Source organism: Lepus europaeus, chromosome 5, assembly GCF_033115175.1.
Source record: "Lepus europaeus isolate LE1 chromosome 5, mLepTim1.pri, whole genome shotgun sequence".
In the NCBI taxonomy this organism is placed as follows: Eukaryota; Metazoa; Chordata; class Mammalia; order Lagomorpha; family Leporidae; genus Lepus; species Lepus europaeus.
Window position 1 is genome coordinate 137142581 of NC_084831.1, and position 16766 is coordinate 137159346.

Here is a 16766-nt window from a genome sequence, read left to right on the forward strand (position 1 = left end):
ACTGATGCAAAGAATCCAAGACAAAGTAAATTTTAAAGGACAACTGCTTAGTTTCAGACATTGTACTGATATATGGAGATTTCAGCCAGATTTTCTTGCCAAGAAATTGGAAATAAAGAATCTAAGACTGCTCTCTGAGGGCTAAACTTCAAGATCACATACAATGGGTAAGAGCAGAAGTAAGAAAAATCACCTTTAAAACACAAAATGGCCTGATTTACTTGTAACTTGATTTTTATTGAAAGAATATTGCTAAGAGCTTTGGGTAGTCATGGAAACAGTGAAAGGAACATGCAGGGGGCACTTCAGGACCAGTGGCCATCCAAATGCTGCCAGGCCTAGAACTAGCCCAAATCAATAAACAGCACAATAGGATGTCCCTATCTTGGAGATCAATGTAGAAATCTGCAAGCACTGAAAACTGAGTAAGCACTTCCACCTTCAGCACAAAATCATCCTTTGGGGAAGTGGACGATTAAGAAAAGTCTAGGGCTAGGTACAACTCCCCTTGTCTGAATCTGTGCTCAGCAAGCAACCACTGAGTAACACCTGCGGTTTCCTGAGTACACAGAAAATACATGAACTCTGCAGCTGTAAGAACGTTTTAGCGCTTGGAAATTAATAAACTAAGATTCTGCTTGTATGTGTCAGTCCCATGACCTTGGTTAATGTCAGCTCATTTGACTGCTAAAGGTATTCTACACTGCTCAAGAGAAACACTCCTGAGACCAGGTCACTCTACACCGGATCCTAAAAAGGTGGGAAATTCGCCCAAGAAATTCTCTGTCCTATTGGGGACAACTGTCCTTTCCCTGGTAATGACTCCATATCAGTCAGCTAGGCTTTTCCATTTCAGATGATCACCGAAACTACTGGGAGGAGGGTGCCTGTGATTTCTCTCTGGTTTGGTTTTGTTTTTGATGATTCTAATAGTGCTACAGTGACCATTCCTTCTGGTGGGGAAGACAGCTTGGACCAGAGAGGGTGGCATGGGATCCGTGCATAAAGAGGACAAAACCTACCATTTGTTAACGCATTCATCACATGTTCAGACACAGTATTACCATGAGTGCTTTCTGGTAAGGCCCAGAACAGGTGAAGGCTACCATCTACCGTATCTGTGGCTGCGCGGGGGCTGAACACTGCTGGAGAAATACATCAACTGAATGGCTGATTTCAAACTCCGACAGTGCTCTCAGCCGAGCCGGCAAGTCCTGCCAGATAACTTCGCACCAAGCCCGCTCAGCCCAGCCCCTGCTTCGCGGAGAACATACTGCCAAGCGGTCGCTGAACCAATCTACGTGGTCTCCCGCCAGATACAGAAGCGGCCCCAGTTTCAGAAGAAGACCAACCTAAACTCAAGAGCTCCTGGGAACGCACCAGGTTAAAGCTCAACCCGGAACAACAACTCTGATTGAAGGAAATCCCTCCATCCAGCAGGGGGCGACGTCTCCCACAGCCGGGGTCGGGCCGCCACGGAAACATCACGTGATCCTGCCGTCTCTGCGCCGGGGGGCGGGCCTGCGGAGATTTGCCGTACGTGCGCGGCGTCATGACGCATTACGTAAGGGCTGGCTAGCCGCCATCTTGCTTCTTTTTCTCGCTCGCTCTCGCCCTCTCGGGAAGGCAGCGAAAGTGCTTTGGCGGTTTGTCCATCCGCAGCTTCGGCTTTCGTAGTCGGGTCGCCTTCGCGGCCACCCCGGTAGCCCCCACTTCCCCTCCCCCTTCCCTTGGTCAGAGTTCGCCTGGATCTGCGAAGTGCGCAAACTTGACACTCACCCTGGCCGGTAAGGAAGGCGAGGGCGTCAGGGCCCTGATCAAGGAGGCCCCCATCGGGAGGGCCAGCGTGCGGTGGCCTGGGGTGTGGGAGCGGATCCCGATCCGGTACCTGGAGGCAGAGCCTCGGGCTCAGCCGTCTCCCCGCTGCTTGGCTCCCGTCATCTCTGTGTCTGGGGGAGCGGGAAACCGGAGTCAGATCCGCCCCATGTGGTCTGCAGCGGGAGTTCCGGGCCAGCGGGTCTTCTTCCCCAGCCCCCAGCTCAGGCCCCGAGAAGAGGGGATTGCACGCGTTGCTGGGTAAGCTAGGGGAGTTTCCATCCCGCCGGATTGGTCGGCGCGCGGTCTTTTTTTTTTTTTCTTCCTAGTGTGGGAAATGAGGGCCCCACCACCACCAAACAGCTCCAGGGCTCTCACCCTGGGCCTTGGCGGACTGCGTGTGCGGCGAGGGTAGGATCTGCGGTGAGCAGTGTTTGGGAGAGTCCGGGTTAAAGACCTGGTTCGGTGAGAGGCTTTTTGGGGGAATCGGGACCTCCGCTAGGGACCGTGCAGCCCAACTCCAAAGGTGGATTTGGGTAGGCTTTTCGCGCTCCAGGCCGCTCCATCTCCTCGTTGGGTGGTGAATCACAGTCCCTGCTTCCTGTCTTTAAGAAAGCACTAGTATTGTGTGGGTAAAAGCCCCACTTTAGGGCTAGAGAAAAGGACCTGGGCTAGGGGCAGCCAGGGGACAGTGGAAGAGGCTTGCTTCCTTTGCACGGCCAGGAGTGCGTCTGATTATTTCAAGGGGACGTATATTTGCTTTGACTTGACTTGAGATCTCTGAGGGTCGGGCATGGTTAATGTTCGCTGCCAAAGCTACCCGGATTTCCGCCTTGGCCGTTCTTCAGCTTAGGTCCATAGATTCACACCTCGGGAGGATTCTCGGGATTGCACAGTAGGCGGCTCTGCTGTAAGATTTTCATTTGGAATGCACCAGAAGAATCGGAAGATCCCTGATTTAAGTGTTTGGTAGCTTACTCCTGCAGACTACAATCAAAGGGTGGCATCAGTGCCCACCAGGCCCAACTCCAGCGGTTTTTTTTTTAAAGTAGATTGGACCTCCCATACTGGTAATTAAGATGCCGCTTTGACTGGAGCCATTTTTAGGTGTGTGTCACAGATGCATTGCAGCATCTTTTGTGGCTCACCACAAATGCCTTGAACTCCTGAAACCTCAGTTAGAGATTGAATTTGAGTTTTATCTTTAGCATACGATTAAGTAGTAATTCTCTTTATTTTCTGTAATGGAATTTTCAGAAAATGGGCTTTTTAAGGCTTTTGTGTTTTTGTTTTTATTTAGTCTGCTGAACTTGCATGTGTGGCTCTCTTCCCTCCATAAGCTGACCTTTAACCATGTGCTGAACACAGTAATAAGCCTTTTACATATGCTATCTTTTTATTATTCCTACTGAGGGAGATGCTATTCTTATCTACATTTTATAGATAAGGAAATGAAATTGAGAGATTAATTTGACCAAGGTCACACTGCAGTTACTGGTGTCAAAACCCGTGTCTTACCCAAAAAGCAATGCTCAACTCCCTCAAATTGCCTCCTTTTTCCTCCTAACTTTATAAATATAGTAACTGAGTAAGATAACAGCACTATTAGTTATTCTTTAGCTTGACTTCAGCATATGAACATTGTTGCATGTAAAGGTTAAAATGTTGCGAGTTTGGTAGAAGCTAATTTTTTTGTGTGTTTAAAGGCCAGCTAAGTCTTTAGAGATAGGTAACTTCACAGTTTCACAGATAAAAATTTTAAATTGTGGGATTTGGCCTATATTGGTAGACTGTTCCCTCATTTGTGAAGTAGCACTTTCCTTAAAGGCTTGCTACAGACTTTTAAAAGGTTATGTAAAGGGCTTATTATTGTGCTCAGTACATGGTAAGGAAGTCAGCTAATATTGCAGATGAAAAAATATTTATAGTCTTGGAATGGCATCTGTATTTCTTGGGATACTTAAAGAGTTAGTTTTTTTCCTTCCCTTCTTCCCTCTTTTTCTCTCTGTTTACATTTACATATTGGATTTTGTTTCTTAAACATGGGTTATTCATACTATAGAGTAAATGTCCTTGGGTTCAGTGTCTTGCTCATAGCTGAAAATACTGAAATTTTGGCTCATTGCAGCCCCTGTCTCCTCCCTTCTCCACCGCACCCTTCTTTCTGGTAAAATGGCTTAGACGATTATATTTTGTCCCTGACCAGTCCTCCTCTCTGTACCTCCCCACCCCCAACACTGTTTCAGTTTGAAAATCAATTGGATAAAGTGTTTTGGATGCTATTTATGTCATATATGTAAAAACCAAGGATTGATAAAATGTTACAGTAAGCTTACAGTGTAGGAAACTGAAAGTTTTGTCTGAATTATGACTAAGGTACTTCGAGTAAAACAGACTTGTCATCGTAGGAATAGGATAACAATGAAAGCTTATCTCAGTCTGTTAATTGTTGCTTAGAAGTCTGAGAGTTAATAGGTTAGTTTTCTGAGTCACATTTTAAGTTCTCAATTTTGAGCACGAAAATATTCTATAGAGAGGATAACTTTAGTAAATTTTCTATTTCATGTTTTCCCCTAAAAAGCTAAGTATAAACCTGTTTTTTACTCCTGCAAGTTACATTTCTAGTGATCATTTTTCCCTAAATTAACCGAATGCCAGTCATATTGTTGGGCCTGTGCCTGCATGTATTTGCTGGCAAATCCAATCAAACAGTGCTTATCATTTAGTTTAATAGGCAAGTTTTGTCTGGTTGGCAGATGCTGAGAGCCTGAACACAATATAGGAATGAAATTGTTACTGTCAATGGGATGTGCTCGCCCATGTGGTTGCAGCTAGATGTTCAGCATTAAGGGGGGGGAGAAGGGATATAATCAACATTTGTGGACCAAGTCTACTATAAAAACACACAACTGGGTTTTATGTACATAGCAAACTACCAAGCAATTTTGTACTTAATTTCTGTGTTCTGATATTAGTTTGTTCTCCTTTACTAAACTGTTAATGTGTCTTCATTACTTTACGTAAACCTAGAGTTTATTGTATCTAGGGTGAATGAAGGTTGGACATACTGAAGAATAGACCCATGGCTAAGTTGAACTAATGAATATCTTTCCATGATTTTTCTTTAATAAAGACATTTTATTATTGAAAGGCAGAGTTAGAGAGAGGGATAGAAGGAGAGGCAGAGAGATCTTCCATCCATGGTTCACTCCCCACATGGCTGCAACAGCTAGGGCTATGCCAGGCTGAAGCCAGGAGTTTCATCCAGGTCTCTCACATGAGTGCAGAGGCCCAAGGACTTGGGCTATCTTCCACTGCTTTCCCAGGCACGTTGACAGGAAACTAGATTGGAAGTGGAGAAGCCAGGAATCATATGGGATGCCTGCATTACAAGAGGCTGCTTAAACCCATTAGGCCACAATACCAGCCCCATGAATATCTTACTGGAACAAAAGAGTATACCAGGTTTTTTTTCCTTTACTTGCCCATTAGAGTAGTGTCACAGATAGCCTTCAAAGAATTTGTGTTCATATAGTATTCATTGTGAGATACATTGGTATCAAATTTTAATTTTTAGGTTTATTCAACAAACAATAAAGATTGTTTTTAATTTTGCAAGACCCAGTGAATCGGAGGAATATGGCTTTTGATTTCCAGTGTCAAAGTTCTTAGTACTAAGGATTAATATTAAAAATTATCTTGTAATCTTTGGATTTATGCCAGTAGGTAAAAACGAAAAGTGTGTAAGAAGAGAAATTTTGTGCAGAGAATCCATATACAAAAAGTTATATATACTACAGATTGAGTGCCCAGTTGATAAGGTGTGATGTCTAAGAGAGATCAGGAATAATTGCAGTTATTAATATTTATTGGGCAGTTATGCCAGGCACTGAGCTAAGAATATGGTGTGGATTATCTCTTTAAATCTGTATTATTGTAAGCTTGGGAAGTAGATGATTTTTTATTACACTACTAGAAAACTGAGATATAAAGAGTTTTAATTAATTTCTTCATGATTACTTAGCTAGTAAATGGTAGAAATGGGATTTGAATAATTGATCGGGAGCCTGAGGGCCTAGCTACATGGCTATCCCAGTGGTCAGTATTTATCAAACTTAAGTCATTTACAATATTTGCTTTATCATCAAACCATCTGTCAGCCAAGAATGAATAAGTGTAAAAAGTCACAACAAAAATCAGGGAAGAGAATAATCTAAAAGAAGGATTGGGGCCAATATCATGGCACAACATGTTAAGCCACCGCTTGTGATGCCAACACATCAACATCCCACATATCAGAGTGCTGGTTAGAGTCCTGGCAACTCCACTTCTGATCCAGATTCTTGCTAATGGGCCTAGGAAGGCCACAGAAGATGGCTCTTGGCTTTGCCTTGGCCTATCCCTGAATGTACTGTTGAAACCATTTGGGGAGTGAAGCAGCAGCTGGAAAGTCTCTCTCTCTCTCTCTCTGTCTCTCTCTCTCTCTTTCTCTCTTTCTCTTTCTCTTTCTTCTGCCTTTCAAATAAATAATATTTTTTTAAAAATAAAAAGATTATAAGAGCCAAATGTAGCTGGGTTCAGAAAAAAATATGTGAGAAGTGGCCTTTCAATTTGGTTGAGAGGTCTTAATGATCTTAAAAGAATTTTGATTAAGTGATGAGGATGAAAGGTTGAGTTGGTAGGGGGAGGAGAGGTAGTGAGACCTTGATTTTTAGGTGTGTTAAGTACTCACACTCTTCTGGAGTTTAAAAATTCACATGTTGTTTCTTTTTATGACTTTGTGCCAGCCATTAATATTGAGGCTAATCATTTAGCTTAGGTATTAGATATATTCACTTGTGAAATGGGATAATACCTATTTCCTAATCTCAGAGGACTCTTGCAGAGATCACACTAAATGTGTTGGTAGGTATCTTTTTAATTTAATAATTTGATAACCACATGATACCACAGTGTGAGTCTTGACCATATTTAAAGCAGAAAAGAGAACTGGGAGAAAAGGAGAAATTAAGAGAAAGAGAGGATAGATTGATTCCTTATGAAATTGGAAGGTTCCCCAGAATAGAAACACCAGAAATCAACCCAAATGTCTACAGCCAACTTATATTTGATCAAGGATCTAAAACCAACTCCTGGAGCAAGGACAGTCTGTTCAATAAATGGTGCTGGGAAAACTGGATTTCCATGTGCAGAAGCATGAAGCAAGATCCCTACCATACACCTTACACAAAAATCCACTCAACATGGATTAAAGAACTAAATCTATGACCTGACACCATCAAATTATTAGAGAACATCGGAGAAACCCTGCAGGGTATAGGCACAGACAAAGACTTCTTGGAAAAGACCCTGGAGGCACAGGCAGTCAAAGCCAAAATTAACAATTGGGATTACATCAAATTTAGAAGTTTCTGTACTTCAAAAGAAACAGTCAGGAATGTGAAGAGGCAACTGACAGAATGGGAAAAAATATTTGCAAACTATGCAACAGATAAAGGAATAATAACCAGAATCTACAAAGAGATCAAGACTCCACAACAACAAAACAAACAACCCACTTTAGAGATGGGTCAAGGACCTCAATAGCATTTTTTGAAAGAGGAAATCCAAATGGCCAACACACATGAAAAAATGCTCAGTATCACTAGCAATCAGGGAAATGCAAATCAAAACCACAATGAGGAGCCGGCGCCTCGGCTCACTAGGCTAATCCTCTGCCTTGCGGTGCCGGCACACTGGGTTCTAGTCCAGGTCAGGGTACCGGATTCTGTCCTGGTTGCCCCTCTTCCAGTCCAGTTCTCTGCTGTGGCCTGGGAGTGCAGTGGAGGATGGCCCAAGTCCTTGGGCCCTGCACCTGTATGGGAGAACAGGAGAAGCACCTGGCTCCTGGCTTCAGATCAGTGCGGTGCGCCAGCCGCAGCGGCCATTGGAGGGTGAACCAACGGTAAAGGAAGACCTTTCTGTCTGTCTCTCTCTCTCACTGTCCACTCTGCCTGTCAAAAAAAAAAAAAAAAAAAAACCCACAATGAGGTTTCACCTCACCCCGGTGAGAATGGCTCACATTCAGAATCTACCAACAACAGATGCTGGCGAGGATGTGGGGAAAAAGGGACACTAACCCACTGTTGGTGGGAATGCAAACTGGTAAAGCCACTATGGAAGACAGTTTGGAGATTCCTCAGAAAACTAAATATAACCCCTACCATACAACCCAGCCATCCCACTCCTTGGAATTTACCCAAAGGAAATTAATTTGGCAAATAAAAGAGCTGTCTGCACCTCAGTGTTTATTGCAGCTCAATTCACAATAGCTAAGTCCTGGAATCAACCTAAATGCCCATCAACAGTAGACTGAATAAATAAATTATGGGATATGTATGTACTCTATAGAATACTACACAGCATTAAAAATAAAAGTGAAATCCAGTCATTCGCAACAAAATGGAGGAATCTGGAAAACATCATGCTGAGTGAAATAAGCCAGTCCCAAAGGGACAAATATCATATGTTCTCTCTGACAACTAACTGTGCACCTAAAAACCTGTTGAAGTGAAATGGACGCTATGAGAAACAATGACTTGATCAGCCCTTGTCCTGACTGTTGAGGAACAACTTACTACTTTATTCCTTTTAGTATTTTTTTGTCCTACTTAATACCATTGGTTGAACTCTTTAATTAGCACACAATTATTCTTAGTTGTTTAAATTTAACTAAAAAGTGATCCCTGTTTAATATAAGAGTGGGAATAAGAGAGGGAGGAGATGTACAGTTCGGCACATGCTCACTCGGACTTATCCCTAATGGTAGAGTTAGAAACGTGCCAGGGGATTCCAATTCAATCCCATCAAGGTGGCATGTACCAGTGCCATCTCACTAGTCAAAATGATCAGTTTCTGTTCATAATTGATCATAATGATAGGATTAAGAGTCAAAGGGATCGCATAAACAAGACTAGTGTCTGAACATACTAACTGATAGAATTAAAAAGGGAGAGAAGGATCCAACATGGGAAGCGGGATACACAGCAGACTCATAGAATGGCAGATGTCCCAAACAGCACTCTGGCCTCAGAATCAGACCTTAAGGCATTCAGCTGGCTAAAAAGCTCATGAGAGTATTTCAGGCATGGAAAGCCAAGACACTGTGCCAAAAAAAAAAAAAAAAAAAAAAAAAAACCTAAATGAAATATCTCTGTGAGTGAGATCCCAGCAGAAAGAACAGGCCATCAAAGAAGGAGGTACCTTTCTCTGAAGGGAGGAGAGAACGTCCACTTTGACTATGGCCTTGTCTAAATAAGATTGGAGTTGGCAAACTCAAGAGGCTTCCATAGCCTTGGCAGCTCATGACAAGAGCCTTGGGTGATTACTGATGTCATTAAATAAGAGTGTTAATTGTTAACAACAGGAGTCACTGCACTGACTCCCCATGTAGGTCTTCCTTTTTCCATTGGTTCATCCCCCAAGTGGCCGCTATGTCTGGTGTGTTGCAGCTGGCGCGCTGTGCTGATCCGAAGCCAGGAGCCAGGTGCTTCCTCCTGGTCTCCCATGCGGGTGCAGGGCCCAAGCACTTGGGCCATCCTCCACTGCCTTCCCGGGCCACAGCAGAGAGCTGGACTAAAAGAGGAGCAACCGGGACTAGAACCCGGAGTGCCAGTGCTGTAGGTGGAGGATTAGCCTATTGAGCATTGGTGCTGGCTGAAAATGAATCTTGATGAAGAATGGGATTGGAGAGGGAGTGGGAGATGGGAAGGTTGCAGGTGGGAGCGTGGTTATGGGGAGAAAAAGCCGCTATAATCCAAAAGTTATACTTTTGAAATTTATATTTATTAAATAAAAAAAAAAAAGAAATTGGAAGGTTCCCTACAAGTAAATCTTTGCGCTTTTTTTTTTTTTTTTTTGAGGCAGAGGGACAGATTAGACAGAAGTACCATCCACTGATTGGCCACTGCAGGCATTTGGGGGAGTCATAGCTGGGAACTCAGTCCAAGTCTCCTGGGTGTGTAGTGGGGACCTAACCATTTGAATCATGCCTCCCCCATGGTCTGCCTTGGCAGAAAGCTGGAAGCAGGAGCAGAACTCAGGCACTAAGATGTGGCACATGGTGTCTTAATTGGCAGCTTATTTGCGAGGCCAATGCCTGTTCCTTAAATGAATCTTGAATCTGTAAGGATAGCCTGCACGCATATGCGGTTAAAGAATGGGTATCTAGAGAAATCAATTAATCTTCCTTCATCTTTCCCAGTGAGTAGTCTAACAGTACAGGGCTGCTTTTATGGCAGTATGGTTAGTGTGCTGCACCAAGGGGCCAGGCTGAAGAAGGCAACAAGAACTGAAATTCACCCCATATTCTGCTTGTAGAGTTGTGTTCCTGGTTTAGGTCTCCCAGAGGAAATTGTGCCTCCACATCTTCCCAGAAAGAAAGAATTTTCTGTTTGCATAAAGGCCCTGTGAAGAACAATAAGATTCCTCGAGGAGACATATTAAGGGAGATGTACTAAGGATCCATTTAGAACAACATCAGAAATAATTATGAAACTGGATGTCCCTGAAGAACAAAAAAGGCTTTGAACTTTTTACTAAAATGGTTTAAGTGGTTGGAGAAATACAGAATTTCCACTTATCCGTTGTATTTTAAAGATGAGTTGTGTAGCTTATTAAATATTTTTAGTAACTCAGAAGCTGTTAGAGAATGTAAAAAATACTTAGCACATTTTAAACTTAAAAAAAACACTGTAATTTTTCAGTATCAAAATTTAGAATTGTGGCAATATGGCTATTATAGCTTGGTCCTTTTTATTTTTTAAGATTTATTTAATTGAGAGACAGAATGACAGAGACAGATGATTTTCCCTCCCCCATATGACCTCAAGAGCAAGGACTGAGCTAAGCCAAAGCCAGGAGCTAGCCCAAGTACTTGGACCATTATCTGCTGCCTTCCCAGGCATATTAAGCTGCTCTAGAATGCCTGCCTTAGTTGGTCTTTTAAGTAATATTTTAATATTAGGTTTTAGTTTTTGTAGATCTGGATTGGCAAGCACAATATGAGAGAAGCAATTACTTCTGAAGATGAGAAAAATGGAGCAGATAGATGATTTTTATTTTACAAATTTCTATGTATTTATCTTCATTTTACTTGAAAGTCAGAGAGAACATTCATTCCTCCAGTGCCTGCAGCAGCCAGAGCTGAGCCAGGCCAAAAAGCCAGGAGCTTGGAACCCCCTCTGGGTCTGTCACATAGGTTGTAGGAGCCCAAGCAATCTGAACTGTCATCCACTGCCTCCCGGGATGCAGTAGCAGGAAGCTGGGCTAGAAATGGAGCAGCCAGGACTCTGACCAGCACTTTGATATGGGATGTGAACAAGTGGCAGCTTATCCTGCTGCTCCACAACACCTATATCCACCTCTGTAGTTTAAGTACATGTAGATTTGTGTAGCCGCCACCGTAATTAGGATACAGATTGTAGAAAGATAAAACATCTCGCAATAATAGAACAAGAGTCTTCTGGCCTCGTGAAGATGGGGGAAATGCTTCTTGTACAGAACTGTTGGGGATGGAAGAAGCCAAGAATAGCATACTGGTGCTTATTTAGTTTCCTGATGAGAAAGAAAAAAAAAAAAAGTTTGTTTTTGAAGTTTTATTTCTTTACTTGAAAAAAAGAGTGATAGGCAAAGAGATCCTGCATCCACTGTTCACGCCCCAAATGGGCACAGCAGCCTGGGCTGGGCCAGGCCAAATCCAGGGGCCAGGATCTTCCTCTGAGTCTCCCACATGTGTGGCAGGGGCCCGAGTCTTTGGGCCATCTTCTGTTGCCTTCCCAGTGCATTAGCAGGAAACTGGATCAGAAGCAGAGCAGCCAGGGCTCCAACCAGCATTCCAATATTGGATGCCAGTTTCGGTGTGTCTAACCCGTTGCACCAAAATGCTGGCCTTGAAGAAAAGATTTTCATTATGCAGTTACATTTATGACAAACTTACACCTGGAAATAATGAAAGTAGAAAGTGGGAGAAAGAGGTTTCCGTGTCTCAAGACCAGGAGAGTCAGTGAGTTGGGGAAGGGTTGCCAACCAATTCTCTAAACTTTTTTAGTGAATTTAAACTTGAAGTTGCAGCCTGTAAAAGCAGTCCTTCAGTTATATGAAAGATTAGAATAATTTATGATGTTGGATGAACATATTAGAAAAAAATAACTTCCCTTTTCCCCTGTAACATGTAGCATACTAGCCTTGCAAACAAATAAGGTTGACTAAGAAACTGTGAGCTTTGGGTTTATTGGTATGTATTAGCTTTGAAAATACTGACTGCCATTTAATAAGCTCTTAATACATAGTATATACTATTCTAAAAGCTTTCCATATATTTTGTTAATCAAGTTTAGCCATACTATTGGAGGAAATATAGCCTACAGGTGAGAAAATATAAATTTGTTGAGACTAAATAATTTATCTGTGGTTTGCTGGCTACTATCTGTTTGAACTGTGATTTAAATGGATTTTTTAAGATTTATTTATTTGAAAGGCAGAGTTACAAAATGGTGGTAGAGGGAGAGAGATCTTTCATCTGCTGGTTCACTTTCCAAATGGCAGCAAAGGCAGGGACTCCACCTAGGTCTCTCTTGTACTGATCCAGGGGCCTAAGGACTTGAGCCAAATTCTGCTGCTTTCCCAGGCTCATTAGGGAGCTGAATTGGATGTGGAGCAGCTGGGACTCGAACCAGTGCCCATTTGGGATGCCAGCATTGTAGGCATCAGCTTAACCTGCTGTGACACATCACGGGCCCCTAGAATTGGTTTTAAGAGAAATGGTTGCATTGTGTGAACAGCTTAGAAATACAAGTTGTCAACAGAGTGCCCTGGCCCCTCTTCATTTAAATTGTAGACACAACAGTTGTGCTTTTCTAGAACACTAGTTTTCAGTACTATATTTCTTTTTCTGATTGTTAAGGCTTTTTCTGCCCCAGAAGCTTAATTCACATGTTTCAGTTTCCAAGAGCAGACTGAGCCCACTTCTACCATTCTGATTAGATCTCCCAACAGATTTATTTACGTTGCACTTTATTTTTTCAAATGACAATTTTAATGTTTTACTGTGATGCTATTTGTAGTAAAGGCCTTGAACATATGGTGGTATTCTTAGTTTTACTATTATAGCATCAAATGTAATCTTAAAACCATTTGATGTTTTCAACCCAATGAAATGATCACATGTTTGAGGTGATAGATGTGCCAGTTACTCTGATCTAATCATTTCAGAGTATGCATGTATTGAAATATCACACTGTACCCCATACATACATAGTTATGTGTCAGTTAAAAATTTAAGAACCTTTCAGTGTCACTCTAGACTTTAGGATTACTAAATGATTTTAACAGTTGGAAGAGATCTTAGAAGTTGGCCAATTCAGTTTTTTTTTTTAAGATTTATTTATTTGAAAGGCAGTGTGACCAAGAAATCTTCCATCCCGTAGTTCATTTTCTCAAATGCCCGCAACAGCCCACATCTGGATGCTATAATTCCAGGGCTAGGCCAGGTGGAAACCAAGGGTTTAACTCCACCTGAATCTCTCATGAGGGTTCAGGTACCCAAGCACTTGAGTCATCTGTCTTCCAGGCACATTAGTGGGAAGCTGGATTAAATGTAGAAGTGCCAGAACTCCGGCAGGTACCCAAAACTCTGATATGAGATGTCAGCATCCCAAGCAGTGGCTTAAAGTGCTGTGCGGCAACACTCACCTCTGGTAATTAATCTGTTTTTAAAATAAAGCAGAGAAGAAGGGAAGTGAATCTAAATGTTTTTAAGGTTTGAATTTTGTGAAAGCTGATTGAATTGGAACTAGGAGCGATGAGGTGAATGTTTTTGCTTTTCAATTTTAAATGGAAAATTTAGTTGAACTTTGATGAATAAAATGCTATTGTCTGGAGTTAATACATGAATTCTGTCATCCCACCCCTTACCCCTGGTATCTCAGTCAGTTCTAGCTGCTGTAACAAAATACTGTGGACTGGTTGGCTTAAACAACAGAAATTTATTCCACATGGTTCTAGAGACTGGAAGTCTGAGATGAAGGCACCACTATGGTGTGTGTAGTTCTGGTGAGTTTCTTCCTGCTTGCGTGCACATGGCCTCCTCCTCACTGTGTCCTTTCATAGCAGACAGTCACCTCTGGTGTCCCTTCTGACGAGGACACTAATCCCAACATAATCTCGTCTAAACCTAGTGCTCTCCCAAAATCTGTTTCCAGTTACCAGTACATAGGTGCTGAAGCTTCAATGTAAATTTTAGGACACAAATATTTGCACAAGCACTTCCTTTTTACAATCTATGATGCATTGGTTCTTAGACTTTTTCATTATTGTACTTCAAATGACATTTCCAACAATTAGTTGATACATTTGTTCATTACAATACTATATTTTGTTGCTATGTCTTGTCCTTGATATTTTATTCTGTAACAGAATAAGGTGAGATTTTTACTTTAAATTTATTTATTTGAGAGAGGGGGAGGGAATGTGAGCATTCACCTCCCACATGCCCAAAATGGTTGTGACTGGGCCCAGGCTGGAACTGGGAGCTGGGAACTCAATCCACATCTCCTATGTGGGTGGCAAGAAGCCAACTAGTAGAGCCATTACTGCTGATTTCCCAGAATCTGCATTAACAGGAAGCTGGAGTCGGGAATCTCAGGCCCTCTGATATCAAATGTGGACATCTTAATCACAAGGTCATTCCTGCACCCAGAATAAATGTTGTTAATGAAAACTGGAATCATTTACAATCTATTAACCTTCAATGACCTGTTACTGTTATATATTTTTAAATTTTGCTGTTTATGTCTTCTATAAAGAAAATTTAATTCTGATTTTTTTATGATGAGCTTATCTTGGGTGCTGGCTTTAATGTCAGCCTGGGTCTTGTCTTGTCTCCTCCACTTTCTGGCTTTATGTATTTTAGGCAAGTCACTTCTCTGAGGTTGTTTACTCATTAGGAGGTTTCGATAACTTAAGCTTTAAGTTCTTTTACTATTCAGTACATTATATTGTATCTTCAGGGCTCTGAATTTATTAAAAAAAACATCTTACTAAAGTGACATTTCTAATTTTGAATGCATAAAACTTGGGTATGTCAGTTAGAAATGGGATAAATACGTATCAAATTACTCAAGGTTTTAAATTTAGAGGTCAGGAAAATGCTTAGGGAAAAGTTGGAAAGGAACATGTTAGGGAGAGTAAATGTTTTTTGTTTTAAATAACTTTTTTTTTGCTATAATTTAAGCTTTTAAGCTTTAGAGAGAAGTTGGAAAAAATACAAAGAATTCTTATATTCATTCAGATTCCCCACTGATTCATATTTTACCATATTTCATTTCCCATTCTTTGTATGTGTATATGCATATGTATATGTATATGCACATACTTTGGTCATACTTACTATATGTGTTTGATTAACGTCAAAGCCGTTTCATCGCTGGAAATCTTAAATTCAAATCATAAGCTCCTATGCCTTCAATTTTCTCACTTAGTACATTTTCTCACTGTTTCTAGTACATGAACAAAGTGCAGTCCATGGTAAACTTGACTCATAGTGACCAGTCAGCAATTGTTATTGCTTTTAGTCTTGCTTAAATTTTCCCTACTCTCTGCTCTCCTCTTTTATTCTCTTTTTTGACTTCCTTTCTGTCTTACCCTGTTCATGCTGGTTTAATAAAGTATCTGACACCAGATAATTTACAAGCAACAGAAATTTATTTCTGTGATTCTGAAGACAAGAAGTCCATTGAGGTGTGTAGTGGGAGCCTGTGTCTGCTTTCATGGTAGAGCCTTGTTGCTGTGTCCTTACTTGACAGAAGTGCATAGCTGGTTTTCTGCAGCCCTTTTGTAAGGCCTTAATCACATCCATGGTGGCAGAGCCCTTATGGCCTAATCACCTCAGAAGCCCCACCTCTTCATACTGTTGTACTGGGCACTGAGTTTCACCGTGAATTTTGGAAGGGACACAAACATTTAGATCATTGCACCTGCATTTTCTCTCTGGATTAGACTTCCGTGAAACATTATTCCACTAATTCTCCTGACAGTATCCTCGTCTCTCTTTTCTTTTTCTTTTTTAAAGATTTATTTGAAAGAGTGACATCTTCCATCCACTGGTTCATGCCCCAAATGGCCTCAATAGCCAGGGTGGACCAGGAGAAAGCCAGGATCCAGCAACTTCATCCGAGTCTCTCATGTGGTGGCAGGAGCCCTAGTGCTTGGGCCATCTTCTTTTGCCTTCCCAGGCACATGTGCAGGAAGCTGCATTGGAAGCAAAGTATCTGGAACTCAAACCAGCACTCCAATATGGGATACTGACATCATACCCAGTGGTTTAACCCGCTGCACCACAACATTGGCCCCTCTCTTGCTCTTCTCGACTTCATTTCAGCTGTTTTTGTGCTCACTGGGTGTGCTGCTGAAAATTGAAGAGCCTCTTAATTTCTTGTACTAGGAATATTGTACATCCCTGTCTCCAGCTTCTACTGGGCTTTCAATGATGTTTGTCAGTGCCTTATTTTTCTACTCTTCTGTTTTCCCATTTTATTTTGTTCTTTTTTAAAGATTTATTTTATTTATTTGAAAGGCAGAGTTACAGAGAGGGAGAGTTAGAGACAACTGGTTCACTCCCCCAAATGGCTGCAACAGCTGTGGCTGTGCCAGACCAAAGCCAGGAGCTTCGTCCAGGTCTTCCACATGGGCCCCAAGGATTCCCACATGGGCCCCAAAGAACCCGTCCTTTCACAGGCACTTTAGCAGGGAGCTGGATCTGAAGTGGAGCAGTTGGGAATCAAACCAGTGCCCATATGGGATGCCAGTGTTGCAGGTGACATCCCAACCCGTTATGCCTCAGCACTGGCCCCCCATTTTTTTTTTTTTTTCCAAAGCTTTCCCAACCATATTTCAACTCAGTGGATGAGACCAGC

At 41.9% G+C, this 16766-nt stretch overlaps 1 protein-coding gene across 16 annotated transcripts in view; it reads left to right on the forward strand.

Moving 5' to 3' along the window:
- The first annotated feature begins 1577 nt into the window (after window positions 1-1577).
- Window positions 1578-16766, forward strand: part of PRRC2C (proline rich coiled-coil 2C) — a 108117-nt gene continuing 92928 nt past the window's right edge. For all 16 annotated transcript variants that reach the window (XM_062192762.1, XM_062192776.1, XM_062192767.1 and 13 more), the window contains exon 1: window positions 1578-1787. The gene's annotated coding sequence lies outside the window, so the exon portion shown is untranslated. The remainder of the gene's footprint in view (window positions 1788-16766) is intronic.